This window comes from Sciurus carolinensis, chromosome 5 (assembly GCF_902686445.1).
Source record: "Sciurus carolinensis chromosome 5, mSciCar1.2, whole genome shotgun sequence".
Classification (NCBI taxonomy): domain Eukaryota; kingdom Metazoa; phylum Chordata; class Mammalia; order Rodentia; family Sciuridae; genus Sciurus; species Sciurus carolinensis.
Genome location: NC_062217.1, coordinates 173750169 through 173772005, shown reverse-complemented (window position 1 = coordinate 173772005; position 21837 = coordinate 173750169).

Genomic DNA, 21837 nt, shown 5'->3' with positions numbered 1-21837 from the left:
ACCTTTTAAATGTCCAGTCCTGCAACATTCGAACAGCACGTGCTGTGACCGTCACCACCCTCCAGCTCCAGAACTTTCTCATCTCCCAAACTCCAGTTGAGCCCACCCGCCCAGCCCCAACTGCGCCTCTGACTGCAGGGAGGCGAGCCCTCTAGGACCTCGGGGAGCAGATCGGCACTGGCCCTCGAGCCCGGCTCAGCCTCACGGCCTCAACCTGAGTCCACGAGGAGTCGCTCTGAGTGTGCCTCCCTTTGTGGGCTGAGTGGTATTCCTGTGGGGATGTGCCGCCCTGTGTCTACTGTGACGTTTCCCTTGTGGCTAACACTGCTGAGAACACAGGTGTACAAATACCTGTTGGAGGAAATCTCCCCTGCTTCCCAGGAGTGGGGTGCACATCTCGCGTCTCCAGTGGTGTGCTGAAATCTGTGTGTCACAGGCCACGCCAGCGACTGCCCCTCTTCCCGTGCACCCAGCAGGACAGGCCTCAGGGCAGGCCTCCGCCCTCTGTTCAGCCTCTCCCCACCTCTGCTGGGCCTGGAGGAAAACCCCTTCCTGCTTCCTCTGCGGCCGGGCTCAAGGCTTCTCCAGGTGTTGCCTTACCTGCTGGACTGTCCACTCAGGTCAACCCCACAGGCCGGCATGGGAACAGGTGAGCCCACCGAGGAGACTTCAGTGCAGTCCCTGTCAACTCACAGTATCAGAGCATGGCCGGTCGACCCCAGGTCCTTGTGCTCCCTGGTGAAGTTCCGAGGCCGCGGGCAGGCCGGTGTGCAGGTGGAGGCCGCCCGTGCTGCCCCCCGTCTTCCTGGTCCACCCATGGAGAGCACCAGGCCCCTGCCGCACGCTGGGGGCGACTTGCATGCTTCTAGACAAACCCACACTGATCTGAGGTAGGCTTGTGGCCAGTCGCTTTTCTTGGAGAACGTTCTCGCCTCTGCTGCTTCCTCATGAGACACGTAGGAACCGCGCGGCAGAGGAACAAGCCCCTCTGCCGGGAGGGGAGGCCGCGGCAGCTCCTGGGCTGCAGCTGCTCTGCAATGAATGCTTTTCTAGTTTGACGCACAGGTGGAAGGGGTGGGGGACCCGAAGCTGAGCTACTGGCCCTGTGTGCCTCGCAGGCACCCTGGCCCTGGGACAGTGTGGCCTCCCAGGTGCTCCCCCGGGTCGCTGTGCACGCTGGGACAGAACAGTCAGCAGCAGGACCCCAGCGTGCGGCCTCCATGGAGGCAAGACCCATGTGGGTACCCAGTCTGTGGGGGAAGCCAGGCCGCAGCTACTCCCTCCAGGTGGCAGGGGAGGCAGGTGGGGAGGCCGCTGTCCAACCCACAGCCAGAGCCACCAGAAGGCCCCCGGAGCACCCTGTACCTGGCAGCCAGGCAGGTCAGGGAGAAGAGGGTCACTCAGCACAGGTTTACCCTCGGCCAGGCTGGGCACCTGCGTCCCGCGAACGCAGGACAGTGGAAAGGGCTGTGTCCTGCACAGTGCTCAGGGTCCCCATGGGCCATACCCCAGCAGAAGCCTCCTTCTGGGTCTCTGGGTATTGTTGAGGGTCAGGGCCACTCTCTGTCCTGGGGTCAGCTTTGGGTGCCTCTCGATGTCCCCAGCACAGTGGCTGTGGATGGCAGGGCCCGGCTGGGCTGGGCTGCTGTCCTTCAAGACTTGCTAAAGTTTCTGCTTGCTCTTCACAGTTACTTTTTTCTCCTCCTTTTTGATCTACAAATCACACAATTTAACACTGGTTAACTCATTCGGATAATGGGACACCAGCGTTTCATAAATGCTAAAGCCTATATGTTGGTTCTATATGGTATTTTTCTGTAATACCAAGATATTATCATTACTATTGATACCAACATTGTGGGGATACTTTGACCTTCTGAACTGTAGCAATATTAGGGTTCAATTAGAATAGCACTGTATGTGTACAATAGCCCAAAGGAAAGACAAAGCATAAGAGAGTTCAGGGTAATGGCAGGTGGCATTGTTACTGAAAACCCTGAGAACCTTTCTTAAGGTTGCAAAAAAGAAGATATGGTGCCCATTTTAAACTCAGGGGTCAGAAGCCAGCTGAGCAGAGACCAGGTGTGGAGGTTGTGGGCTGCCAGGCTCTGGGGCCTCCCTTGTCACGCCTGCAGCACCCACCAAGGAGGGCCACCCACAGAGTAGACTGGTCCTGCCGGAGGGGCGAACACAGGGCTTTACTGGGAGGGGTCAAACCTGATTCTGAAGCTCGCCAAATCTACAACTGCGGCAGTCAACAGCATGATAGGGCCGCTGGAGCCTCTGCCTGCATCCCCTAGTCCTTGCCTGATCACTTACAGGGTGGAGGAAGGGCCGGAAGATACATTTACTTTTGGCTGATTTTATTCATCAGCATCATCCGCTGTCTTTAAACCTTTTTCCTTAGGATGACACAGAGGATCCTGGAAGCTGTCTGAATTTCAAGGACTCTGCTCACATCTTACTTGCCTTTTAGAGTTAGTGGCCATCGGCCACACCACTTAGCAATGCCGGGAAGACATGGCTGTGGCCCTGGAGAAAGATGTCAAGTAACAATGGATGCTAAGAAAGCAGCTCAATTATCCTCAAGTCACTGCCAGATACCATCTCAGTTCAGGGCTCCTCAGGAAGGAGGTGGGCAGCTCTGCCATTCACCAGCTGAGGGGCAGCCCCAAGGGACCAAAGTTAAGGACAGTGACACTCAGTCCAGCTCATCAGATATGAAACAGGCACTTTGAAAATTAGATGAAAACATTTTTGCACAATGCATTGTTTCAAGTTTTGTACTTAAACAAGACCTTATTAAAATGTCTGCTTCTTCTTTATGTACTCTCGTTGTGCAGAATTTCAAACACACACGAAGCAGACCGAATGTACCGGGAGCCCCCACGCCCACCATCTGGCACTGACATCACCTCCTGGCCATCTCCCTTCCTGTGCTTCCTGCCCTGCCCGCACTACCACCTCCCTCAAGGTGAAGTTTATGTCCGTGAAATGCACAGATCTTATCTGAACACGTCTGGCAAATAAGAGACCTCACAGAGTCTGCATACTTATCAAGAACGGGCTTTTCCAGGAAGTTCCCTGGGGTTCCTTCCGAGTTTATGTTCTCACTGCACCTTAGGTGACCATCCTTTGAAAGTTTTTCTTACTGTGGATCAGTTTTGCGTCTCCCAGAACATCCCATGACTGACTGAGAAGGAATCTGTACTTCACACTTGCCTTCTTGTGACGGCAGAACCTCTGTGAGATTCACCATGTTCTGGCATTTACAGGTTGGTGCTGCCAAGGATGTTATTGCCTGAATATACCACAAAAGGAAGGGTTCATTTGTTATTCTCTCACGTGCCATTTGGTTGTTTCTGATCTTTGGTGATCGTGAATACAGCTGCTAAAGGCATCCAGCTTTGTTGTTTTCCAAGGTTGCACGTGTCTTTGCACTTCACATAAAATTTTTAAATCTTGTCAATTTCTACAAAAAGCCTGCTGGGACTGTATCTGGAACGGCTTGGAAAGCTTAGGTCCCCTCCTGGAGAACTGACATCTTCACATTGTCGGTCTTCCCAGCCAAGAATGTGGTATGTGTCTTCATTCCCTGAGGTTTTAATTTCTAAGAGACACTTGGTAGTTGCGCCTAGGGATCTCCAACATCACTCCTTGGGTCTCTTCCTTAGCATTTTGCTTTTGGACACTAAGTAGTTAACATTTCCCTCTCCTTCCTTTGCTGACAGTGTCCATGAACGCCATTGGTTTTGCATATTGACCTTGTATCCTTCAACCTTGCTAAGTTGGTGTTATTGAATCTGTAGCTTTTTTCTTGTTGCTTCAAATCATCTTTGTAAACAATGAAGTCATCTGCAAATAGGGTCAGTTCCGCTCCTTCATTTCCTATCTCTCTGAGGTTTATTTTACTTGCTCCACCGCCCATGTCAGCACATCAGGTTCGTGTTCAGCACAGGTGGGGACCACAGGCATGCTGCCACCCCTCCCAGACAGAGCACTTCAGTGTGGCATTGCTGAGGGCTTCCATACGTGCCTTTGGTCAGACCCAAGGAAGTCCTTTCTGTTGAAATAGTCTGTTGAATTAGTCTGTTGAATTTTATCTTCTGAGATGGTCACATGGTTTTCCTTCTTTATTCTACAATTTATATTGATTTCCAAATCCTGAACCAACCTTGCATTCCTGGGATCAACCCACTTGTTTGTTGCTTCTTTGACTTTCTTTGCTAATATTTTGTTAAATATTTTTGCATCTTTGATTTATACTATTTTCTCATAATTTCTGTCAGGGTTTGGCATCAGGTTATTAAACAACACTTAAAATCTGATTTATCCAAATTTAACCACATGTGACTTAAATGTAGATACTGAAAAGACTCAACCTAAATGAGGAGGGTCGGGAAGGAGGCTCAGAGTTGACAAGGTACAGCCAGGTTACCTCAGTCCCTCAGAATCTGCCCTATGATACAACAGTCGTTCCAAAAGTTTCTCTGTCACTAGATTCTTAAGTGTCACAAGTTATAATTACAACAAGAAAATAGATCAACTTTTTTCAAGAATTAAATTGATAAATTTGTTGAAACCAAGGCATACTGAATACTGGACATAAAATGGGATTGTGAAGGTGACTGGAGAAACGGTCACATTTGATGGGCTCCTCGGCAGACACCTATCACGGGCCTTCTGTGCGTCTGAGGTGCTCCCCAGTGGCTGGAGACCGTGGGGAACATGGCCCTGCTCGTAAGGAGCCTGGAGTCTGGCAGGGCTGACCGGCAGAGCCAGCAATCCCAAGGAAGGGGGCCACAGCTTGGAACAGGACTGGCAGGGTGGCGTAGAGGGGACAGGGAGTCCAGCTGCAAAGCAGGGCGGGTGGAGACTCACTGCCGCCGCCGAGTCTACCGAGGCCCTTGTGAGCTGGAGAAGGACAAGGGACCTTGCCGGTCTGCAGACCAGGTGAGCCTGTCCTTCCAACGCCCCAGAGGGTGGGCTTCTGATGAGGCGACCCTCCTGCAGTTGCCGAGGCAACCATGCTTAATGTGAATAGTGGAAGGAGCTCCATCAGACCTGCACTTGGCCGACTTCTCGCACACTGAGCAGCGTCTCTCTGTGGTAACATCAGCAAGCTCCATGCGCTCATCCGGTTTTGGGAGAACAGGGCACAAGGGCAGTTTTATTGAGGACACTGAGTCTCTTGGCTTGAATGGGGGTGGCTGGGTCCACAGGGGCAGATCAAGCCCTGGGAGGGCGGGCAGGGCGTGCTCTGGGCTGAGGGGGTTGGAGGAATGCAGGTTTCCCCTCACCTGCGCTGCATGCTGCTTCCAGATCTAGATCCGTCCTTAGACGTGTGAGGCACCAGGTCACAAGAAACTTTCAGAGGGCCCAAGCCCTGTGGTGAGACTCGCAGTCCCTTCTTCCTCCTCATCTTCCCCACTGAAGGCCACCCTCGGCTCACGCGCATGTCCCAAGCGCGGTCCAGAATGGGGTCCACGCTGGCACTCAGACCATGCTGGAGGGAATGGACTCTGGCCTATGAGACTCTGTTGGAGTCCACAGGCCAAGGGTCCCTTTGTCAGTTTCCATCTCAGTTCCCCAGACAAGCCTGCAAGCAAGCTCAAGAGACCCTCGCTCATGAGCCTGATGGGAAGCCCCTCCCCGCGTTCTTAAAATCTGTGGGTCTTGGAGAGTTTTACACTCGACTTCAGCTTCCCCACTGTTGAGATGGCAGTCCCCTCGCAGGCCTCTGGAGGAATCGTGCTGGGGACCCTCCATGCAGATGTGAGGTGGCGGCTACGATGTGAACGTGGAGGGAGAATCTGTCCTCCAAGATGACACGGAGGGTGCAGGTCCCTGTGGTTCATCAAGAGGGTGGTTCGCTGGGGCTCAGGTGTGATTTTCGTTACTCAGTGATTTCTTTGTATTGAAAACTATGATAAAAGGATGGGAATTGCATTTTGAAACCACTGCTCAACAACAGAGTTTCAATATCATCTATTTGGGAGAGAAAGGGAACTTTTTTCATTTGGAGTTCTTTCTAATTTATATTAATAACTTCTCAAACAAGAATGTATGATAATTCTTTCAGGACACAAGTCCAAAAGTCCAAAGAAATTGGGGATTTTACTTTCATGCTGAAATTTAATTGATGATGATTTAAGTGTCAAATTTTCTCCTCGGTTTTCACATGACTTTGAAGTAGGAGCAGTTGCAAGGACTCAGAACAGAAGCCAGCTGATGGACTAGTATGCTCAGTGTAAATATTTAGTGCTGGGGGTTGGCGGCTTTTAAATTTGCATCTTGATCTAAATGTATCTGCTGATTTCCCATCTGCTAATATTTTCCCATCTGCTAAATACCTGCTACCAGGGGAGGGGGATGTCTTTGTCATTCTGCCCCTGCTTGACCTCCACCTCCCCTCCACCTGAACTTGGAAGCACCTCCACCATGTTTACCAGGGGACAGAGACACACAGACGAACAGACAGGCGGAGACTGGCCACAGGCAGCCGCACACACCAGGAGCGCTGTGACAGAGAACGCCATATACCTCGGGACTGCCATCCCAGATCTCACCCAGCATCCTCTGCTTCCCCGGAGCCGGAGACCCTGGGCACGGTAGTTCCCGGGGGACTGAGGCCAGCACAAAAGAGAGGGTCCATCCATCTGTAAACCATCCACTAAAGACTCCAGGGCCCCAAAGGCCAGGGTGTCACCCAACCTGGAGCCTGTGGGCTGTCGGGCAGCAGGTGAGACGAGAGGCCTCCAGGAGCAGCACTGTGGTGGGGACGCACTGGCACAGAGGCTGGCCCTGGCCAGGGCATGGCCATCTCTGCAGTGTCCCATGGACATCCTCCCGCTCAGGGAAGGGCTGTTGGGATATGGCTTTGGTGACCAGGAAAGGCCTAGTGCCTCCTCCCCAGACCCTTGCGTCTGCGGGATCAGAACCCAGCGTCCTGCTGGTGCCGTCCGTCTGGCTCTGATGGAGTGATATGTGAGTGGTGAACTTACCCTGCCTGCGCTTACAGTCCGTCAGGAGGAGCTGGTCTGTCTTCACCTGAACCCGCAGAAGGGTTTGAGAATGCCAGGTGTCCTTGAGCCACCAGAGCCGGGAACGTGGCTCCGGTGCTGCCGGTGCTGCTGCAGAAACACTGCTCTCCAGTGTCAGGCTGGACCAACCCTCAACCGACCCCAGAACAAAGAACGAAAGAGCCCCCCAACGAGTGCACTGCATATGTCATGCCTACGATCAAGGCCGTCCCATGAGAAGCCCACCACGCAGACACTTGATTGATGGCGGCAAATAATTATTCGCAGTGTGGTTGCGAGCTTGCCTTTTTAGAAAGCCAGAGATGAGTAAAATATACGAGAGCACATCAAAATATAGTGCAAGGACAACATGTACAAGCAGCACATTAAGCATTATGGAGGACAATAAAGAGCTCGGAGAGCGGGCCGGGCAGCGGCCGGCCGGCACACAGCCGCGCACACCCCAGGCTTCTCCCGGCCCGCGGTCCCGGGAATGTTTCATTAGCTGGAAACGTAAGTGGATTTGCTTCCGCTGCCTCCTCCTCTCTAAAGGACACGTTCCTGGTACCCAGCACAGCCCTGGTGCTCCCGCCGCCGGGCCCTGGGCTTCCCTCCGCGCAGAGTGCAGTGTCAACAGAAATGCTACAGTGACATTTCTCTCTCTCAATTACTTGCAGGCTTCTCACTGCCCGTATAAAATACATATTGTGCTCCAGCGAGATCCGCCGTGCCGAGGTCAGCGGGAACTCATTGTCCTTTGCTTCAGAACAAGACAATACTGACATCTGTAAGATTCGCTGTAAATAATCCAAGCGGTACAGGTACAGAACAGGGGCGGGGGCGGGAGGAGGGACAGGATGGAAGAGGGAGCGAGGGAGCCAGGTGGGGAGGAGGGCAGACGGACAGGGAGGGTGGCGAGGAGTTTACTGCCCATTAAATCGGGGCCCTGCGTTGGCCTAGGGAAAGCGCCACTGAGGGATCGGCGCCATCTGAGGGGACAATAAGCATTTGGAGATACCTACGAGACGACACCAGCTTAAATGCCGCCTGCACACAGCCTTCGCCACGGGTGCAGAGTGATCCTGAGAAGAACTACACCAGGGACCCAGCCGGACTCCCTGTCTCAGCCCCAGCAGCGCTGCCCACGCAGAACTTGGGCACGTGGTCTCGCATTCCAATGGACTGGCAGGGGTCTGTGGTTCAGATTAAGTCAACAGCGTCACTCACTTGACAGTTCCGATCGATAAGTTAAAATGGGGTGGGGTGGGGCGTCGCCCCGTGGTCAGAGATTTGGGAAGTGGAGGCCTGGTGGGCGCTGGCCTCACCCAGACAGCTGGCCTTTTAAGTGGGCATGGGTGGAAATCAGAAGCATGCGTGACAATCCGCCAGGGAGCGCTCTTCTCTGAAGGAGAGATTTTTCAAGGAAAAGAAAATTTGGTGACAGGCAGGGGACTGTGCCTGGATGACAAACGAGAGGAATTCTGGTGGAGGGTCCCAGAAGTCCCCTTGACGTTTTCCTTTCCACCAGTGTGGGAGGCAGAGCCTGAGCATGTGCCGTGTCACGCGTGTGCACACAGGAGAGGGACAGCTGGTCCGTGCATGTGTGCATGTGTAGGAGGGACATGTGAACATGTGTGTGGGGAACTGCTGAGACTGCACGTATGTGTGTGTGCACACGTGTGCACGTGTGGGAGCAGCAGCCTGCGTCATCTTCACGGGTGCACCCACGTCCACGTCCTGGCCCTGCCTGGGAGTGTGGGTGGCCAGCACTGCTGAGGACCCTGGCTTCTGCTGTGATGGGTGCTGCTTCTCTGGATGTGTGGTGGCTGCAACCTTCCCGAAGTCCCAGGCAGGGCTGATTCTGCCGCTGGCCCAGCGACAAATCCATTTCCACTCAGGACTTTTTACCCTCAAAGACAGAATCTCTTCAGCCTGTACCTTTTCCCTTCGGTCATATCCAGAGAAGTGAGCATGTGATTTCAATTTGAAATTAAAAGTCATGTCTGAATAACAGAACTGCATCCTCATTTCCTAATACCCTGGCTTTTACTACTTTGCATTCAACTGTGAAAAGTCTTTTAAAACTCGGAACAGCAGTAAAACTTGAATGAATTTTTGACCCATTATTGCCTAGCGGGTGCGCCTTCCAAGCTGGAGAGACTGCCAAGTTCTCACCACCTAATATTTCCACTTTAATTGTGCCACTTGAGAAATTTACGTGCCTCAAAATATGGCATGAATCTTACGCTTATTGCAGTATCATTAGCAGCAACATTTAAGCAACATCTGTGTGCTATAGAACTAATTGAAGTAGCAGAAGTGGCAGCTGTAAATCCACAGGAAGATGGCAGTTTGTACCCGGCACTGCTGAGTTAGCTACTAACTGTCAGCCTGTTCCTGCAATCTGCTCTCGAGTACCACGGTACAGGCACACAGTGTCCAAAAAAATACAGCGAGAAGGCTAATGATCCTATTAACCACTTTGCTGCACCAATTTGGCTGTTTTTCCAGTTTCCTTGTTGAATTTCATTATAAATTTCGCCATTCCTGTAAAAAGTCCAGTGTGAGACGTGTGTCTGACTTTAAATTACTTACCTGAGCGGAGAAACGCTCGCCTGGCTAGGCCAAACTGTGGATTGATTTTTTTTTTTTTGGTCGTTTAATAATTCTTCCCACTGCACCACCCACTCCTTTCCATTGCTTAGAAATTTTTATCACATACATTTCTGGAAAAAAAGAAACAACCAAAGTAGTGGGGGGCAAGTTTTAAATCCTTAGTAATGTTGATATTTAAAGCAATGGCATTTTATTCCCATGGATGTAACATTTTCAATAATCAATACAAGATGGCAGCCATAATTTATTATTGGTTGGGAGTGGAGGAAGCAGGTAGGGACTGCTGAGTACAAATGTGGTCAGGTCATTTGAGGATCTGGAGCATCTCTCCCGTGACTGGACAGGATACGAATCATGGCCACTGGGTGGGAGTCCAGCCATGTCCTGGTCTAGACTCCAAAGACGCTGTTTCTCTTCCTTCCATATGAGAAAACATGGCACCAACTTTTCCACCCGGGGAGCAGGCTAAATTGGAGAGAGGGATGACCATGTTGCTGCCTCTTGCCAGAGAAGTGAGGGCTCTGGAGCCTCCCTGTTTATTTGGAATATTCCTCCATGGAACGCAACTGGAAAAAAATACTTGACATCTCCTTTGAAACCAGCCCCATTTGCTGCTAACTCTGCTTTTGCTTGTCTCTGTCTTGGCAGTGAATGGATGTCTCTCCCTGGTGCTGGCCTGCAGACAAGGATGTAGCTGGTATCTTTCAAGCACTCGAGAGTGTTGGAAATACACAAAAGAAGCCCTCCTTCAGTATATGATGACTGGTGTGTTTGCCAACAACCCAACTTCATTAGAAAATTGGCACGTCCACCCAGCTGCCATGTGACATGCCGTTAACTGTGGACATTTGTTGTCTTAATGCTCAAGCTCCCGGGGACTGAACTGATAAGGGAGAAACTGTCTGGAATCCACCGACCCCACGCTTGGGGTGGCACGCCACCTCACGGTATTGAAGATCAATAGCCACGTGACTGCCTGGAGGTCGCAGGTCTCCAGAATTAACTTCCTGGTACTGAATCGCAATCCCTTGTTTCTTGGTTTATTTTCTAACAATGATACATTTTAAGGGGGTCTGGTTAAAAACCACTTATGAACACACAGCGAACAGACTCACTGGCGAGCAGCTGCCAGGTCCTCCCACCAGCTCGGAGAACATCAGGACGAAAGGGCTGAAAGCCGGCTGAGCTGCAGTCCCCGCACTCTTGCTGCTGGGGTGGTGATGTTTTCATCCTTATTAAAAATAAGAAAGGTGCTTTGGAAATTGTCTCCGGTTTATCAAAACAATGCAGCTTGAAAACAACACAGGCATGACTGCTGCCCTCCAATGCCAGGGCGTGGCTTTGTGCGTGCCGCGGAGAGGGATGGGCGCCTGTGTTCGTTTCTGTTGAAAACAAGCTCCTGCGTCTCACCAAACACCTGCTCCTCGGGTGACTTCTGAATCAAGTTCCTTAAGCACCTTCTCACCTTCAGGCTTGAAAATACTTGAGGTTACCCAAGAGTAGATAGTTGGGTTATATGTACTGATAGTTATACTAAAACGTGAGACAGTTTAAATTTGCAATCTGTTTAAAAGTATATGGCCACTAACAAATAACAAATATTTAGTAAAGATTGTATTCTCACCCCCCCCCAAAAAAAAAAAAGAAAGAAAGTTAATATGCGTGGCTTTACTTCACTCCATCTTCTGTGGTTTGTCCTTTCGGTCGCTGCACGTTGGGAAGGTCCAGCTCACCTGGACATGTGAGTGGAAAGGCAATGAGTATTTCAATGGCCCTTTCAGAAAGTTGTGACTATTCTTCTTTGACCCTGCACCCAATTCAAAGAGTGGACCTTAAGGTCAGCTGCACCTGCGCAGAGCTTCCGTCCATGGGTTCCGGGCTCCACGCTGCACTCGGAAGGGCCTTACCCCCAGGTGTGATTTTTAAGTCTCCTACTGGTTCACTGTGAAACAGATCTTCCAAATGCTGACACATTTCACTACAGATGTTTTAAAGCACACATTTGTTAAGGTCACTACCCTTCTTTGGACTGGCGTAGAAACTGTAGAGTGCATAGCACCAGGTACAGATTCTCAAAATTCCAGTTGTTCCAAAAACATAACTTCTTATTATTGACCACAGGCACTGCCAGTTTCTCTCCTTGGAGGGACCGGTCACCTTATTTGAGGAAATGTCTAGCAAACACAGGTCTCAATTACCATCACTTGCCAGCCCCTTTTAAGGTTGGACTCTGGCCATGCGGACTGGCCCTGAGCAAATCCCCCAAGAAGTGGTGACCCCCCCTGGAACCTATTCTTCCATGGGCTCTCTCTGGATCTCTTTAGATTCTTGGGCAAGTGGCACCTCGAAGCCTTGGCCCTCTGCATGGGGTCCATGCACTAAGCCTGGGGGTTTGTGACATTTCTATCCCGGTGTGTCACTTGTATACCCTTCAGGTCTGCAAGACTCATCCCCCGAAGCCTTTGTGGGCTAGGGTTGAACTAGTCCTTGCCATTTGAGGACATGCCTGGACCCCCAGAGGGGAGCTGAGTCCCTGGGAGCAGATGTCCTGGAGTAGCCAGTGAGCTGCGTGGCTGGATTGTGCTGGTGGTGGCTGCCAAGCCCTTGGATGCCTCTGCTGAGGGGGCACTTTGGTTCTGCCAGTGTGGACAGGCTGAGGCTGAGTCTGCTGCTCCTGGTCATCCTCTGCCTCTGTGCAGGCGGCTCCTGGGGTCTGTGGAGGGGATGTCCCGGATGCTGGTGGGGACTGGACCCCTGGCCAGCTAGAGGGCTTGCAGTGTACTCCCCAGACTGCTGAGCCAGGAGGAAAATTATCCCGCACACAAAACTAGCTGGAGGGGATCAATGAGAACCACCCCTGGGTTGTCGGCCCCACCAGAGATCTGACTAGCAACAGGCACATGGCTGTCTGCAGGGATGACCTGAAGGACCTGCTCAAAGGTTTTTAAATTGTGAGATATTTGACAGTAAAGAGCAAATACGTGCAATGCACATGCAGTGAGAAAATATTAACGCAGTTGCTCCAACTTGCGGCACATCCCGCTGGCCTGCCTACACACCCCCAGCGTCCGTCCTCCACCCGCCCCAGAGGGCACCTACATGCCGCACGTGGCCGCCTGCATTGGAGAAGGTCTTGTCGCACGCGTGCACGTGTGTGAGTTCATCTACCCCGAAGGCTTGCCCAGAGACTTGCGAAATGAGCTTCGCGTCACACGCAGCCTCCTACGGCTTTCGTCTACACAGGCCCACTTCCTTCCTGTCACAGCAGGGGCCAGCGGTGGTCCATTTTCACCGCTGCGTGGCCTTGTGTCACGCGAGCACGCCGTTGTGGGTCCTTTCCCCCTTTCCCCAGCGGCTGCGGCCTGACGATGATCCTCGCCAGCACCACGAGCTGCGCTGTGGCCAGTGGCTTTCTGTGCATAGAGAAGAGCCTTCCAGGTGGACCGTGCTCAGGAGAGAAGGGGCCGGCGGGAGGGATGCTCCTCTCCACCACCATGGGGAGACACTGGACGTGGCCTGGAGTCCCCAGCTCCCAGACCAGGCCTCCTGTGTGGTGCTGCACAGAGGCTCTGCCTTAACTTCTTGGGTCACGTGACCAGAGTTAGCTCTAAGTGTGCGCAGGCATTCATGTGGGTGACCAGAGTCAGGCAGGCGAGTCCTTTCCCCGGGGATCAGCTCAGGCCGGGAGCTCTGGGAGCCAAGCAATTCTGGACAAGCCCTTGCTCGCCTGATGGGGCACAGCACCTGATGGGACGTGGAGGCGGCTGGCAGTTTTGTTGGTGGTATCACCTGCTACTCAAGCCCTTGGAGAAGCCAGGAGGGAGCTGTCTTCCTGGCACACATGCAGGAACCACCATGTGAGGCAGCCTGACTGGTCAGACCCAGGTGCCAGCTGCAGAAGGAGTCCATTTACTTGAGTCCTGGGCAGACCACCGGGGCACAGCAGCAGCCTGAAGATGAGCACTGGAGGACAAGCATCGGGAGGAGACTCCGTGCTGGACGGTTCCCAGGGGGTCGCTCTTGGGTGACTTGCAGGCTGTGCCCGGGATTCTTCTCTGGATTGTTCGGGCACTGATTCGTTCTTCATAAATTAAAAGTCATTCTTTTCCAAAGGGTCTTTTTACACTTGACTGTCTGCATCTGGACCCCACTCCTGCAGGGCTGGGCCGAGTGCTTGGCCACCAAGCCCACGACTCCAGCCTTGCCTCCCCAAAGCCGGGATGCGTTCTGGATGCGGGAAGTAACTGACCAGCTTCTTTCAGAGGGCTCCTGGCCTCTGCTGGCCTGAGCGGTTTCTGGTCCAGGTGGTGGCTTTGCTAACTGGCTGCTGCGTTTCCAGTTGTGACGAGAGCTTCCCCGGAGTTCTTCACATGATCATCATCTTGATCTTAAATGTAAATATTGTCACCGTGGTTTGAAAGAGAGATTAATGGTTTGCTGACAGCTCCATACATCCTGAGGAAGCAACACCCTGAAGAGCGCGCGTTGGCCGTCTTCCTTCCAATAGTGTCAGAGGAAGAGCTGTACCACAGGTGGCCCACGCGTCCCCGGAGCCAGGGCAAGTGAAGTCTGCGTCCTGGGCAGGGTGTCTCTGCTCAGTAGCTTGCCAGCTGAGAAGTTCTACACTTTATCCTTTAAAGAGAGATTGCCATCTGCCAGGCCCGTGCCGGCTGTCTTGAGATTCGTCTTCACTCCCTGGGAAACACCAGGTTTGGGCTGCTTCTGGTCGGAGGAGAGAGAGTGGAGGCTAGAACAGGTTTGCCGGGCTGCAGCCTGTCACTCAGCACCTGAAGCCCGTCCAGAGTCGGCTGCTGCCCCACCTCCCCTGCCACGACTGGTCAGTGGGGGCCGATGCCTTCATCTAGATGCTTCCCTGTGCTCCAGCACGCTGAGTCCAACTCCTCTGCCCTGGGCCTCGGGGGGACATGGGCCTCCAGAGAGTTCCCTTCTCCTGGTCATGTCTGGCCCTCTGATTTATACCACCGCCGCCCACCACCCACACCTCCCTGACACAGCCAGGCCCGCGGCCCTGTTAGGGATCTGGTGCAAGTGTGAATACCAGCAGGACCGGGCAATTAGACTCCACATCTGAATTTCTTATATTTTCAAAGTGTTCTACACTAATTAGTTAGTTCTGTTAGCTCTAAGGATTAGTAGCTTCTCTAACAAGACACACGACATTAAGTGACTTACCTAATTATGTAAAACAAGGACGGGAGACGAGGAGAAGAGCTTCCCCTGAGCAGGGCTCAGGCCTGCGCTGCCCGCTGCTGCTCCGCCTGGTTCCTGCTCTCCACGGTCCCCGGGGAGGGGACACTGCTACCGGGTGCCCACCGGGAGGTCCAGGTGAGCGTGCCCCCTCAGGGCCCACCCCGCCCAGTCTGCTTCCACTGCTGGGATGGTGGAGCTCCCCCAAGGCTGCCTCAACAGAGGGCTCAGCAAGGAAGAGACCCACCCAGGGCAGAGGCAGAAGGGGACACAGGCAGTGTGGCCAGAAGGCTCCCGTGAGATGTGGTGGGAACAAGTGCCCCGAGAACGCAGGCTGAGCACAGCCACGGGCTGCTCTCTGGAGAGGTGTCACCAGGAACAGGTTCCACATGCCGTCCCCAGAGCAGGGGCTGTGCCCTCTCCCTGTGTGCTTGCCACCTGGTCCCTGGTGACCTCTTGCAGGGCCTGGCCACCCACACCCTGCTCTGCTCCTTCTGAAGTCACTGGCTGCTCCTCTCACTTGTAACAGCCTCTTTCCTGCCAGCTTCAGCGGGTGCAGCTTGATCCCCACCTCCTCCAGGAAGCCCCTCCTGGTTTTCTAGTTCAGCTCTCCGTGAGTCCCCACTTGGGACTTGACAACCCTGAGCTGACTCTGTTGACTGTGGATGCTGCAGGGCACTTCTGACTGGAGGCTGGGACCACTATCTTCCCTGGGGTGCTCTCGCTCAACCGGTCACCAGTTCCCATACGCCACTGTCAAGAGCTCTCAACACAGACAAGAGGAGAAATTGATTCTTCAACCTCTGGGGACAGGCTTGGCTCCTGAGGGACGTGTACAGGGATGGCCTGGCCAGAGGGCCCCTCCCCCGGTTCCACTGGAAACAGCAGGCTGCAAGAAGAGAACAGGAAGGAACTTTTCCTCCAGACGTTGAAGGAGGCCATACAGCCTGGGACTGAATGGATGGCCAAGGGTCCCATGGTCAAGAAGCAGGGGTTTGAACCCATTAGGCTTGTCCAACTGAAATCCGACTTCGAGGCCATGGCCACCTGAGAGGGCAGCCCTGCTGGGCAGTGGCTCGGGGCTGCCCTGGGATCTTGCTGTGGGCTGGCAGTGGCTGAGGCCACCACTGATGTCCCCTTGTGTGGAGGCAGCAGCAGCTCGGGCATCTTCCTGGAGGGGGCAGGGATCTGCAATCAAGGCGCCAGCAGGGCTGTGCTTCCCTGCAGGCTCGGGAGGTGCTTCCCGTCTCTTCCAGTCCCAGGGTTCCACGCGTCCTGGGACTTGAGGCTGCGCCCCTCCAGGCTCCGGCTCCGTCCTCACAGGGCCCCTCTGCAGGTGTCTCCTCCTCTTTCACAAGGACGCTTGCCACTGGTTCTAGGACCCACTGGGGTGTGGCAGGAGCTCATCTGAGGCCTGTTTCACAGGGTCTGCAGATTTGGATGTGGACGTTTCTTTGGGGCGCTCACAGCAGAGGCGAGGCGTGGAGGCTGGGTGTCCCACGCAGGACAGAGCCTGTGACACAGACGAGCTAGATCTCACCACTGGGCGCTTCTGCCTCTTTCTCCCAACAGGCAACACGTCAGGGACCTTTGCAGACCGAATGCCCAAGCATGGCCCTGTTGCCCTGAAAACTGAGACGCAGAGGCCCCAGTGTCTCCACGGAAGCTGGAGACTTCAGCTGACCTGAGGGGTTCAAGCTGGGGGCAAGCAAGAGGCTCCGGGGAGGCAGTAGAGGCTGGTGGAGGAAGCAGGGGAGGTAACTCACTGCGAGAAACTTACAGAACCCAGTGGGTTCGGGCCCGCACACGACAAGCTCCCGTCCTTTCCTGTGCAAAATCTGTTCGTCTACGTCTGAGACCAATTTGCTGGAAAGTACAGAATACCTGTCACATTGCTTCCTCGCACAGAAGTCGGATGTTTGCGTGGAGAAGTACAGACAGCTACATAGCTCTCGGTGTTGTAACGTTTAGACGTGTCATTCTGCATCTCAAAGAGGAGCAGCTTAAACAAATGAGCCTTCCCGCTCGGCACGAAGCCTGGGATGCAGACCGAGTGGGAGCAGCTGCCTCTCTCTGCGGCTGAGCTGAGGCCCCTGTTCGGCCTTCTCGATGACAACACATTCAAGTTCAATGCCAAGGCTGCTGCCCGACATGCGTCTCAAACCCTTCATATTAAGTCACGTTGAGGTCCAGACATTTGTGTCTGGGAACGGGGTCACGCAAGGCCTGCTGTCAGAGGACGCACACTTGCAAAGGGTGTCCACCTGGGCTGTTGCCCACGGAAGGTCTGGGCTTCCAGAACCTGCCCGTGCGGTGGGTTCTGCAGCACCTGTAGAACGCGAATGTCTGGGTGTGGTGAGCTTGGGGGCAGGGGACACCGAGGTCCCCCGCTCCTCATGGAGAGGAAGAGATTCGGCAGCGGCTGGCTGCAACAGGTCTTCGCAGTGCTATTAAAAGGTTTAATATGACTCTGTATTAAGTATAACTTGATTTTCTCATAAAATTATTTATTGTCTACAAGAACGAAATTGCAGACTTGTGAATGGTGGCGCCTCTACATCCCAGCTGCTGGCCACAGGGTCCATGCTGCTGCCACCACCTCCCGTGGGCTGCCAGGCTCTGTGCTGACACCTGCTGGGGACAGGTGTGCCCATGTCAGGATCTGCCCGGGTGGTCTCAGGCTGGGGTGTGGCTGCACCTCTGTTCTGGGGACGGTAACGGCAGCAGTCGGAGGTGTGACGCAGGGGCAACATTGTCCTCTGCAGGGAGAGCGCCACATCTCTGAAAAGCATGGAGAGAGATCAGAGCAAACGCCTCCAAACCTCATCCGGCAATCGCACCAACGGCCCTGGTGTGCTGCCTGACTGGGCTTTCATGTCTTCTGGATCCTTGTCAGCTTTAGGGTGGACAAAACCGCCGATCTTGCCTTCCCACCGCCCAGGAGCGTATTTCCAGTATCGCTGGCCTTGTGGCTGGTGTCGGGGAGGAACCCTCCTCCTCAAGCTCTCAGCTCTTGAGGAGTCCCTGCACCAGGGCCAAGCCCTGGCCAGGGCCCAAGAGGGGACACCTCACAACCAGGGGCCTGCGGGTCATCCATGGCCCTGTGCACTTCCTGGGCCTGCCTGGCACCCAGCAGAGTTTGCAGGCCTGCAGCTGGCCACATACAGTGCTGACAAGGTGACCATAACACTAGCTCACTGCCACTTCCAGAAAAGAGAGGAGAAGCAGGCTGGGGATGACGCGCGGATCCCCTGCCAGACATACGCCATCATCCCGAAATCCGCATATTCCTAACAAACAGGGCCATCGAGGAGCGATAAGGAGGCAGAACCCAGGCCTGTCCAGCAGCTGCTCCCTCAGCCACGATGGACGGGTCTCTACCTGTGAGAATGAAAACAGCCCCTGCTTGTGCACAGCCCACCCCCACGTGTCCCAGGTAGACTTGCCCTGTCCCTTGCCGGGGGCCAATTAGGTGGGCTCCATTTCTCTATACGGCACACGGAACTCTGATGACATTCTTGGTCATGCTTCCTTGCACACATGCCGTGGAGAGACGTCTTGGTTATCATTACTGTCTTTATTTCTTGGCATGCCTTGGAATTTTGGAAGATGTTTGGAAATCTCTCGACAGTTCTAGCACTCCCTGAGGCTAGCTCATCATCAAGCTATGACAGACAGGAACACTGAGGACTGCCTGGGTCCCCAGGTGGCAGGACCGTGCCTTCCTAGTGCCAGGTGCTCTCAGGGAGTCCAGAAAGTGCTGCCCACCTCAGCTGCAGGGCAGGTCCCAGTGGACATGTCCATGTAGATCAGGGTAAGGGCAGTCAGTGCCCAGGGGCGACAGGACCAGCCAACCCAGAGTCAAGACGGGTGGCGGGAAGCCTCTGACCCTGCAAGCTGGTGGCTGTCTCACCCTGGACAGTTGCAGATCAGGGCCTTATAGATGGAGGGGTCACAGCCTGGGAGACACCAGGCCCACGGGAACATCACCCCACCACCGCTCCCCAGGGCTCGAGGGAGGCTTGCCTTCCTGTTTCTGGAGGGAAGGACCAAAGCGTGCTGGTGTGCCCAGGAGGCTGACCGTGACTCCCTGTGAGTCGCCCACCCTGGCCCAGGTGCTGGAGAACACAGCCCTTCTGCCCTGCAGGGGGAAGGCGTTCTGTGCACTACTGTGGGGACCCGCTCGACTGTCCCGTCCCAGAACACCACAGCCACTTCCAGTCAACTTCCCAAAGGGGTTGGTGGTGCCAGCTCCCAGCCCACCCCTCTCCCGAGCTGGCTGCAGAGTGTTCCGGGTCTAGCTCTGGGCTTCTTTCATTGGCCAAAGGTTCCCTCAAGGATGGGAGGAGAGCCTGTCTGGGGGTGGAGGAGCCCATGGTCCAACTACAGTGCAGCTCCAGCAAGGGACCCAGGAGAGGGGAGGGACCCCCGGCTACTACTCTGCCCTGCCACCCAGGGCTGCTGCATGGCGCCCACAGAGGTACTGCCTTTACTTCCCAAAAGGCTGTTTGCAAAAAAAGTGGTCCCAGATGGCGCAGGAGGCTCTCTGAGAACGTCCGTGCTCTGGAAACAGCCCCAGAGAGAACTGTTTCAGGAACATCTCAAACAGTCCCTGGGTCACTCCAGGCTGTCATCCCGCAGGGTCTGCCCTGACCTCAAACCCGATCTCTATTCCATGGCAGCACCACAGAATAGTACCCCTTCCGCCTCTGGGAGGAGGTCCTCGGGGAGCTGGGGCAGGCTGGGTGAGCAGGACTGTGCAGGGGAGACCCGGACTTGTGGGTGTTGGTGCTCAGCAAAGGTTACTGCCTGGTCCCGGGTGAGGCTTCCACAGGACTTGGCTCTGTGGGGCCTGTGGAGCCCTCCCCAGAAACGCCCGTGGGAGTGATCGGAGCAGTGGAGACCTGCGAGGAACTCCGTATACCACTGCAGCCCCTCTGCAGGCCGGGAATCGCAGAGGAGCCCCCCACCCAGGGGCCGGCCAAGCCCAAACACTCCTTGTCTGCTAGTGAGCAATGGGGGGACACTGTCCGCTCCTCTGAAGACCCTCAGAGGCAGGCTAGAGATTCCCACAGAGGCCCAGGGAGGGGTGGCTTCAGTGCAGGGGCCCCAGGGCCCAGTCTGCACCGGGAGGACGGCCGGCCTGGACTTGACCGCAGGCTGCATACCTGCTCCCACACCGCCTGCCGAGGGAGTCACACATTTGTGTCCGCTTCTCCTTGTCGCTATGGCAATCAAAACAGGCAAAAGCAACACAGTTTTGCACTATATCTCGCGTTGGACACTGATATTTTCTCCAGCTGGGTTTTTCTTAATTTAAGTCAACAAATCAATCTGGAGGCCCACATATGCTTGTGTGTCGGATCCAAGAGAAACAACGCGTAGCAGGGAGGCTGGGCGTGGGGGGCGTGGGGGGCAGGGCGGCTGCCAGCTCCACCCAGACCCTCCCCTGGGACCAGCGCAGAGCTGGCAGAACCGTCCCAGCCTCCTCTGGGATCCTGTCTCAGTGTGGGCCCCCACGGCACCAGAGCATGGCGAGCAAGATCGGGGAGCCCCGTCCTGCACCCTTTGGACAGAGGAACAGGCTTCCTGTGAGGCCTACCACCTCAGTGCACCAAGCAGGTCTCACTTACCTTGTCCCCCACAGTGTGGGACCTCTGACACCCGGCATGTGGAGCCTGAAAGTACGTACTTCATAGCAGAGTTTGGCTTTGTTTTCGGAAAGGTTCCCAACAACGCCGACACCACACTGTACAGGATCGATCTTAATTACCGACCATGTGGAATTTTTTCTTGTGGATTTTTTCAGTGAACAAACATTAATGAGAAACTTTAAAGGCTCGTTAGCAGTGGCCTTTCATCAGTCAGAGGTGCTGTCAGGCAAGGCTCTGCTGTCAATTTGCACCTCTGCCCAGCGTCTACTTCCTACCTTCTCATCCAGCCGGCCCCCACCCCCTCCGCAGACCCTTGTCGGAGCCGCCCTGGGTGATGGAGGCCAGACCTTCTCCATCTGTCAGCAGCTGGAGCCGCGGGGTCCCGAGGACTCCGGACGGCCGCCCTTGGTCACCTGGAGACCCGTCAGGACCTGCAGTTTCTCTGGCTCTGGCCCTGGCTTCTGACGGCCACCTCCCCCTTGCTTCACATAGACAGAGCGACGCTGCCTGGCAGAGGCCTTCTGCAGAGTCCCGCTTCAATCTGTGCTTTTCGAACTGATAAGTAAAACTGACATGAACTTCAGTTTCCTGAAAGCAAACTTTTAATCAGCATGAGGGAACGAGAAAGAAAAACCCAGATGGCCTGAGGGGGGCTGACCAGATGTAAAGCCCCCACCCAGAAGGGCCCCAGCCACCCTCTGCAGCCCCACCGCCACAGAGCAGCAAGACAGGACACAAACAAGGCAGGCAGGGGCCAGAAGCGTCCCAGCAGCGGGTTCCGAAGGGCTCAGTTCCTGACTGGACTTCGAGGAAAGCCTGTAGAGGAGAATAAACTCCCCCTGGAGTCCCACATTAAGCCACTTTGTCTGTCACTCCAGAGTCCTCCCCATGCTGTTTGAAACCCAAATAGCACCGGGATCTAGGGAAGCTCTGGAGGGAAGTGAATAATTTTCACATGGATTCAGCTGTGATTTCTTGCCCGTCCCAGTGGTGGTGAGGGCCAAGCTGGCACCACCAGTGTGGTCACAGTTACACAGACAGGGTGGGCAAGATGGGAGGCGGGAGGCAGGCGGCACAGTGCTGTGGGTCCCTGCAGAGCAGGTTAGGGTTCCAACAGACCTCGCGCAAGCCTACCCAGCTGCAAGGACCTCCCCAGGCAGCCTGCCGAGACTGCCCCCAACCTCCCCGGGTTCCCGCCACTCACGGGCCACTGAGGACCACAACCACATGTGGGCTTCTGATCTCGGGCTGCACGTTTACAGGAAGCAAGCTCTGGGATAACACTGGTCTCACAAACCCCGGAGGAAACACCGCCTGATGGTTTTAAGTTGAATGCA